The sequence below is a fragment of the Xenopus laevis genome, chromosome 4L (assembly GCF_017654675.1).
Source record: "Xenopus laevis strain J_2021 chromosome 4L, Xenopus_laevis_v10.1, whole genome shotgun sequence".
In the NCBI taxonomy this organism is placed as follows: domain Eukaryota; kingdom Metazoa; phylum Chordata; class Amphibia; order Anura; family Pipidae; genus Xenopus; species Xenopus laevis.
Genome location: NC_054377.1, coordinates 62,398,837 through 62,407,138, shown reverse-complemented (window position 1 = coordinate 62,407,138; position 8,302 = coordinate 62,398,837). Strand labels below are relative to the sequence as shown.

General features: G+C 35.6%; 1 long non-coding RNA gene across 3 annotated transcripts in view; it reads left to right on the top strand.

Annotated features, from left to right (window-relative positions):
* The first annotated feature begins 1,321 nt into the window (after nucleotides 1-1,321).
* LOC108714113 overlaps nucleotides 1,322-8,302 on the top strand; it is a 71,937-nt gene continuing 64,956 nt past the window's right edge. For 2 of the 3 annotated variants that reach the window (XR_001935303.2, XR_005966980.1), the window contains exon 1: nucleotides 3,396-3,455. This is a non-coding gene — a long non-coding RNA (uncharacterized LOC108714113). Of the gene's footprint in view, nucleotides 1,511-3,395; nucleotides 3,456-8,302 lie in introns of those variants that run through there. The other variant, XR_005966979.1, reaches the window with a different exon arrangement.

Here is an 8,302-nt window from a genome sequence, read left to right as displayed (position 1 = left end):
GGAAAGCTTTTTAAAGGGGCAATAAGGGATAAGATGCTTGAATAATTCAATTGCCTTTGAGGAGGTGAGCAGGAACCTTGACTCTGGAATGACAGAGGATGGCATCTACTTTGCTAAAGCATTTGATACAGTGCCACACAGAAGGTTGCTGGTTAAATTAAGGAATATTGTCCTGGAACATAGTTTTGTACCTTTATAGAGAACTGGCTAAAAGATAGACTACAAATAGTGGTGTTAAATGGAACACTTTCTAATTGGACCAGTGTTGTTAATGGAGTACCATAGGGGACTGTCTTTGTCCTTTGCTTTTAATGGCCTGGAGGAGGGCATTGATAGTAATGTTTCTATTTTCACTGATGATACTAAATTGTGCAGAACCATGAGAACCATGCAGGATGCTGCCACTGCAGAGGGATTTGACTAAATTGGAAAACTGGAAAGCAAACTGGAAAATTAGGTTCAATGTTGATAACTGCAAGATTATGCACTTAGAAATAATATAATGCGAGCCGTACACTAAGGGGCATATGTATTATTTTGTGTAAAATGAAATTTGCCGAAAAAAAAGTGTGAAATATATGGCAAATTTATCAAGGTGTGTTTTATTTTATACCAACACCAGATTTGCTGCTGTTATTTTACATTGCTTCCGGCAGAAGTCACCCTAAGAAAAATGCTTAAAAAATGGATACCATTTTTAAGCTGTTTTTTACACAAGACGCCTGGTGATGTGTGGTGTATTATCCCGCTGTATTTTACACCACATAATAAAAATGCCCCTAAATGCAGTGTGTTGGGGGTTGGGGAAGAAGGATCTGGGGACAACACATTGTGTAATTCCATTTATAAAAAATCCTTAACACAGATCTCATTTTCTACATGTTATGTGCATTTAATTTCTGCTTTTAAATATAGGTATGGGACCTGTAAAGAAGAATAAAACTTAAAATTATTGTTTTGCCACCAATAAGGATTAATTATGTGTTAGTTTGGATCAAGTACAAGGTAGTGTTTTATTACAAAAAAAAATGAAATGTTAAATGGCCATTCTGTAATTCTGAGCTTTCTGGATAATGGATTTCCAGATAACAGATCCCATACCTCTACTTGTAAATGTAATTTTATTATTCTCACCAGAAATGTCTGTATTTGCAATGTTTTAATCTCTTAAAAACTTCTGCAAATATCCCAGATAAAATATGCCAATTGTAATCTTCCTTTGGAGATGGGCAGACTTCTAATATCTAGACAGGGTTACTGAAGGAGATGTTATTAGAAGTCATTAGAGACGAGTCGGCTACATTAAGAGGATGGGATTAAGAGGATGCTGAAACAAGCATCTTAAGGCTTTTCAATTCTAAAATGTAAGATAAACCTTCTGCTGTCACAATTGTTTAAGTGTCATTAGTTAATATTGTATTTCTTTACTTCTGTGCAATGCAGGTTGTGCATGGACACGGGTAAAGCAAATTACACTGCTAATATAAGGCTATACAAAAGTCAATAAAAGGTAAGTGACCAAATCATTGTAAACAGTTTGGGAACGCGCTGTCTGAAGATAATATTAGCAAAGCTGTGTATTACATGACTAAATAAATCAAGAATTACAAGGGCATTTTATCTTGGACTGTAAGAACTTTTATATATTCATTAATAGGAAGAATGTCCTATCTCTAACAGAATGTGAAATGCTGTGTACCATAACAGAAAATGTTAAAAGATGAAAACTTATGAAGGACCGATAAAGACCAAAATGACCACAGCTATTTATCCCTTATAATAATTTTAAAGTTTTGGTCTGATTTTGTGGAGGGGCCCAGTGCAATAGATGTGGATGACCAAGCTTGAACATTTAGGGGCAGATTTTATCAAGGGTCGAATTTCGAGGGTAAAAAACCCTCAAATTCGACCCTCGAAGTAAAATCCTTCGAATTCGAATATCGAATTTGAAGGATTTAGTGCAAAAGCTTCAATCGAACGATTGAATAAAAATCGTTCCATCGAACTATGAAATCTTTCGAATCAAACGATTCGACCGATTTTAAGTGATAGATCGAAGGATTTTTATTCAACCAAAAAAAAATTGTGCTGGGAAAGGTCCCCATAGGCTAACATTGGACTTCAGTAGTTTTAATCTGGCGAAGTATGAAGTCTACGTTTTTTTTTAAAGAGACAGTACTTCGATTATCGAATGGTCGAACGATTTTTACTTCGAATCGTTCAAATCATTCGATTCGTTCAAATTCGATCGAATTTGACCAATTCGATGGTCGAAGTACCCAAAAAAATACTTCGAAATTCAAATATTTTTTTATTTGAACTATTCACTCGAGCTTAGTAAATCTTCCCCTATAATAACATGCAAGTTAGGGAGCAGGAGAAAGAGTAACTACATGCTTTCCCTCGCCCACCATTCATGAATACAGTGCATGTAGGGCAGTATGGGGCAGGGAACAGAAGTACAGAAAACATAACAGTTTGCACATTTCACCCTCATACCTCCCAACATTTTGGAAATAAAAAGAGGGACACATTTGACAATGCCCATTTTTGTGGCCACACACCCTAATTACCATGTTCATTTTACAAAGTTTGGCAAGTTATGAAAGCTTGAACATATTGCTGTGGTTTTTTTCAGTTATTACACTTTTGCTAATGAAGGTGAATTGCCCTTTAAAGGGGACCCGTCACCCAAAAAATTATTCCAAATATTATTTTATTGCATTAGTCAAGCAAAATAAAGTTTAATTACACTATATAAAGTTTATGAATCTTGTTTCATCCGTCTGGGACCTCATAATTACAGCAAGCAGGCAGGAGCCATTTTGTGGACAATGTTATTAAGGCAAGCTTTGCTTCATCTAAAAATCTTGTTTGTGCACCAGAATGGGGGACCTGATGTCCATCCCCATGCACTGGCTACACAATTAAATGGTTAAGAGAGAGGGGGAATGTGGGAGAGCAGTGACATGTATTAAGTGCTGAATGAAAAGTGAAAGTGATTGCTTGCCCCGCCTCTATGCCTAAGTCATAGAGGAGGGGCAGGCAATATTTGATTGACATCTGAGAAATGAGTTTAAACAGCTATGAATGCTTTAATCAAAAAAAATAATTTTTATTTCATATTTAATTGGAAAAGGACTTTTATTATACAGCTTTTTTTATGTCTGGGTGACAGGTCCACTTTAAGCTGTGAGTCTAACTTCTCCCAAGGGACCTGTTATCTTATATTGTTACAATTACTTATTTGCTTCAATCAAAATTGTTACAAAAGTATCTTATCTGCAGCTGTGGCTATTCTGGGCTCTCTGCCAAAAACCAATTAAGTTAGAAACATTGTTTCTTTTTCTGGCTTTTCAGTGCAGAGAAAATCGGGACTTTCCAGTACAAACAAGGGACTGAGGGTTGAGCTGTCAAAAGAGGGACTGTCCCTCTGAAAACAGGACAGTTGGAAGGTATGCACTCTGCTCTGCACTTTGTAAATGAGGTCCATAGCCTTTACAGTATCTGGTGATAGAGATTGAATTTTTCTAATTACCCAATTTTTCTTCTTGATACAGAACAGAAGTTCAATTCTTTGCGGGGCCATATCTGCTTTCTGGCCCAGCAATTTTTTTGAGTTTTGGAACAAGCCCTACATCAGCATAGTTCATAAGCATTGTGTTTCAGGTTACATGTGTTTACAAAAAGCAGAATCCATTGGCAAAATTTATAGTATGATGATAACATATATCAGAAGCTTTTCTGATCACTATAGGATTAAAAATGAAACAGACATAAATCTATATCTATAATATTGGCTTATATTTACATATAGAATTCCATTACTATTATCTCTGAAAAGCAGTTATTAGAAAAATTATTTCTTGATATCATTTTGATACAATTTTCTGGTGTTTGCTTAAAAGAAAATATGAGTGAGGCGCATAAATCAATTACAAGGATGATGTTAATTCCATAAAGGGAAAACAGATAATCCTTAGTGATCTGCAGGTTCTATGAATCTTTTTAACACTATCTAGGTTGTGTAATTTGATCAGTGTGCACACATATACCATATTTACTGTATATAAATACACATTTTGAATTACAAAACACTCAAACAAAATATTTGCACTGCTGAAAACTTGTCCAGTGCTATGGAATGCCACAATTATATTTAGCAGTGGTAGGTGTGTACTAGCATTGGCCATTAAACTGATCTAGCAAATAGATCACATTACCAAGCTCAGCACACTAAAAAACTTTATAGGCCAGATTTATAGTAAATTAGAATTTGAATAGTAAATTAGAATTTTCGAGTTTCAAAATTCACACATTCTAATTTTAATTCCCCTATTCGAATGCAAATTTGAATGTGAGATTTACCATGGAAACCATGGAAACAGTCCTAATTCGAATATTCGCCACCTAAAACCTGCCGAGTTCATGTACAAGTCAGTGACAGAGGTCCGTTGAGCCATTTGGGGATGTTAATAGCCTTCCTGACATTCAAGGGGTTTTTTTTCAGAGAAAAACTTGATTTCTACGAATTGTATACGATTAGAATTTTTGGTCGGAACCATTAGATCGACTATTAGACATTCAAATTTTTTGTTAAATAACCTCCAAGTCCAATTGTGAGTAAATTCAACCTTTGGTAACTGGGCCTCCTAGAGGCAGATTTAGCAAGGGTCAAATTTCGAATTGAAAAAACTTTGAAATTCAAAAAGACCAACCGAATTTAAGTCGAACAGGTCAGTTTTTGATCAAATAGGTCCATGTTTGGCTGAATTCAAATTGTTGGAGTCGAAGGAATAGTACATTCGAACGAATTCAATTTGATTTCCCCAAAAAACTTAGATTTTTCAAAGTCCACCAATTGACTCCAAATGGGTTCTAGGAGGTCCCCCATTGGCTAAAACAGCAATTCGGCAGGTTTTAGATGCCGAATGGTCGAAGTCTAATTTTTAAAGAGAGTACATGATAAATTTAGATATTCAAATTTTTTTATGCATTATTCCCTAGTCGAAGTACAAAAAAAATTCGAATTTTTTTTCATTTGAAAATTCACCTTGACCTTTGATAAATCTGTCCCCTAGTGTATGATTTCTCCTTTGCCACAATGCTGACTAGTTCTCTGATCAGTGGCATAACTAAGAGAGCCTAGGCCCCCAACACCCCCAGTGGAAACCACACACGACCCGCAACACTCAAAAAATCGCCCGCAGTGCAAAAAAAAGGTGGGTGACCCGCTATTTTACCTACATCATGGGTCACGATGTCTGATGCTATGAACAGGCAATTGATCTGGGGTAAACGGATGGCAAAATATTTAACAGAATGTTAAAGGTTCTTTCCCTTGCTTCAGTGCATTAATTGTAGCAGAATCTGGTACAGTGTATTTTGAAAGGTGGTAGCGTGTTTATTGGTGCATATACAGGCTACCTTAGATGAACAAAAGGATAGTCTGACTAAGGGCTCTTACAGACGAGCGTTTGAAGCTGCGCTCCCCTACTTTCCGTTTTTATGCGTTCAGCAGCAGGGAAGCGAAGGAGTAAACGCATTGTTTTTTTCAATGGGGCTGTACTCACACAGACGCATGTAGGCGCCAAACGCAGGTTGAGACGCAACATGCTGCATTTTTCCTGTGTTCGGCGCCTACATGCACCTGCGCTCCCCTGCGGCTGAACGCATAAAAACGATAGAGCAACATGCCAGAAACTGGATTTGTGTTAATGGCAGATATGATAATCTAAGGTAAAGCTGCAGTCACAGACCATAATTTGTGTTCTGAGAACAACACAAGATAAAGGAGGAAGCAGCAAATTAGACATTTATTATTTCAAAGGAGTTTTCACTGATGTAGACAAATATTCTTTTACAGATTGTCAAATGACAGCTTTGATAAATTAATTCAGATAATGAGACCATATATTTACTAATATTGGTTCAAACTTATTTTCTTGACACTCTCTTGATTCAGTTTCTTTTAATCTATTTTGTTTTGACTGAGTATCAAAACACAGCACACACTGGTAAGTAAATAATAGTAGTGTTGCTATGCAAGATTATAAATATGCAGCAGAATTTGATATAATTCTCTATTCTCGCAGCAGATCTCTTGGACATGTTTTCAAGTCTATTTTTTTTATTTTGTTGCAGAATTAATTGAATTAGTTGTGTTATTTATAAATGTGTTATTTATAAATGCTGTGAGATCAATGAGGTATCAAAAGGTGAGCACTCTCAGGACTTATGAAAAAATAAAGTGAACTTCTTTTTGTTCTAATAATTTTCACTTTAACTCCTTTTTGCTCTAATAAACTTTATTTTTTCATAAGTCCTGAGAGTTAAAAATAAAAGCTAAAAGTTAAATATTAGGTTCATCCTCATTACCTGTACCTTAAAGGAAAACTATACCCCCCAAACAATGTAGGTCTCTTATAAAAGATACTGAGTAAAACAGCTCATGTGTAAAACCCTGCTTCATGTAAATGAACCATTATCATAATAATATACTTTTTTAGTAGTATGTGCCATTGGGTAATCATAAATAGAAAATTGCCATTTTAAAAAATAAGCGCCGCCCCCTGAGATCGTAAGCTTCACTGTGCACACATATAAACCACATGTAAGGTCACATGAACCAATTAACAGACAGAGTTCTGCCTTTTGCTTCCTCACTTCTTCCTGTTACAGTTAGGGGCAGATGTATGAAGGGTCGAATATCGAGGGTTAATTAACCCTCGATATTCGACTAGGAACTAAAATCGTTCGACTTCGAATATCGAAGTCGAACGATTTAGCGCAAATCCTGCGATCGAACGATTAAATCCTTCGAATCGAACGATTCGAAGGATTTTAATACAACGATCGAAGGAATATCCTTCGATCAAAAAATCTCAGGCAAGCCTATGGGGACCTTCCCCATAGGCTAACATTGACTTCGGTAGCTTTTAGCTGCCGAAGTAGGGGGTCGAAGTTTTTCTTAAAGAGACAGTACTTCGACTATTGAATGGTCGAATAGTCGAACGATTTTTAGTTCGAATCGTTCGATTCGTAGTCGAAGGTCGAAGTAGCCCATTCGATGGTCGAAGTAGCCCAAAAAACACTTCGAAATTCGAAGTTTTTTTAATTTGAATCCTTCACTCGAGCTTTGTAAATGTGCCCCTTAGTGTTGTAGTATTTCTGGTCAGGTGATCTCTGAGGCAGCACAGATAGAGTCACGAAATGGTGGTTCAAGGCAAGAGATGTAAAAGGGCAATATTTATGTAAATATATATTCCAGTTTGGTAAGATTCTTTAATATGTCATTCAATTTGATATAAACTTTGATATAAACTCTGATATAAAATCTGTTGCTTAAGTATTCATTTTGGGGGTATAGTTTTCCTTTAACATAAGGAACTATAATTAATCTGTATGTATGGTCTGTACATTGCAGTTAAATTAAGATTATAGCCTAATTCTGGTTTAAACTCAGATATTCCATACTTCCCCAACTTTTTTTGTGTGAATTTTTAGTCTACCATAAATCAGTAGAGACAAAAAGTAACTAAACATTTGATTATTCCCAACATTTTGAGATTTCATCTTCATCAAAAAGTTATAAATTGATTGCTTGGCTCAGCTGCGAATCAGTGGAGAGTCACTACTTATTATCTAGTTAGAATTTCCTGGACTCACACTGAGAAGCCATTACTGTACTGTTTGATCTTCTAGCCAGGGGCAATGTCTCCCAGCACCATTAACTTCTATGGCAGTTGATTCTCATTCCTCTGCCCTTTATAGCTCAGGAGGAATTTCTGCTATAACTTGTTTTGTAGTTAAAAAAAAGTTATATACACTCTTTAGATAAACCGTTTATTGGGCTCATCAAAACTCCAGTGTCAATTGTTGAACGTTAAGCAAAATAATAGATGCGATGGTGTTATGTTTTGAGTCTGACAGATACAGTACTTTTAAATAGCGTACCAGGAATTTTTAATTTCTGATGCAGCAATTACATATAATACAGGCACAAACTGCAGATTTTGTAATCACTTTCCTTGTTATGATATTATTACATCTGTTTAAAGGCTGTGTATAGAATTAATTCATATAAAACAATTGGATGGCTTAATAAAGAGAAAAAGTGAGAAAATACTTATTTCTGGGGACCAAAATGATAAAATTATTCATTGTCCATCTCCAATTTTCAAATATGGAGATAAAGTAAATAAAATATCATCTGAGCAAAGAATGTTATTTTAAATGTGCCCTATTATTGGGACTTTGTCTGCTGGGTTGGCTACTATAGAAAAGAAAATTAATTTTCTAT